The sequence below is a fragment of the Parus major genome, chromosome 3, assembly GCF_001522545.3.
Source record: "Parus major isolate Abel chromosome 3, Parus_major1.1, whole genome shotgun sequence".
Lineage (NCBI taxonomy): Eukaryota > Metazoa > Chordata > Aves > Passeriformes > Paridae > Parus > Parus major.
In genome coordinates this window covers 789,597-790,534 of record NC_031770.1, presented here as the reverse complement: position 1 = coordinate 790,534, position 938 = coordinate 789,597, and positions in this window count along the sequence as shown.

Here is a 938-nt window from a genome sequence, read left to right as displayed (position 1 = left end):
CCGCGGGCAGGGGGCACCCCCGGGCCGAGCTGCGGCACCGAGTCCAGGCGGGGCCCGAGCGCCGGGAAAAGCCCCGGGAGCGGAGGGGTTAAAGCGGAGCCCGGCCGGGACTGGGGATCCCGCTGCCCCCCGGCAGCCCCGGAGCGAGGAGCTCGCCGTGCCCGGCCCCGGCAGCGCCGTCCGAAGCGGCCGGGGAAGGCAGGTGCGGCTCCCGGGGGATTTGGGGGATTTTGGGGGGGCCAGGCCGGAGGAGCCGCGGCGCTGGAGCATCCTCCGCTCCCTGAGGATGAGGCTTTTCCAAGGGAAAAGGTAGGAAAGGATCCTCCACCTGCTCCCCGCACGCCACCCGCGTCCTTCCCGCAGGAATCCGCGCCTGGAAAGGGAGCCGAGGGAAAGGGGGAGGGAAGGGAATAATGGAAAGGAAACGAAGGGAGAGAAGGGGAAAACGGAGGAAAATCAAAATTAAAAGGAAACGAAGAACGGAAAAGAAAAAATGAGGAGGGGAGAGATGTAGGTGGTGAAGGAAAGTCAAGCGGGGGAAATGAAAAAGGAAGGGAAAATAAAAGCGAGAAGAAAATAATTTCTAAAATCGGGATAAAGAAAAATAAGCAAGGAAAAAGAAGGGAAAGCAGAAAATTATTAAAAGGAAAGGGGAAGGAAAGAGAGGAGAAGAAGGGAGAGGAAAGGGCGGCTGCTCAGGTGAGCTGTGGCAGAAAGCCCCGAGCCCTTTGCTCCCTGTCCAGCTCCCTGCGGAGCTCCAGGAGCAGCGCCGGACCCCCAGAGCTGCTCCCCCGGGCCATTCCCTGCCCTGCCCGCGATGATTTCCATCTGCTCCGGCTCCTCTTTCCCTTCTCCAGCCCCTCTTTCCCCGCTTGAACACCAGCCGGCGTGAAAAAAAAAATATTAAAAAACCCGAATTTTCCCTGGTTTTGCCGAAG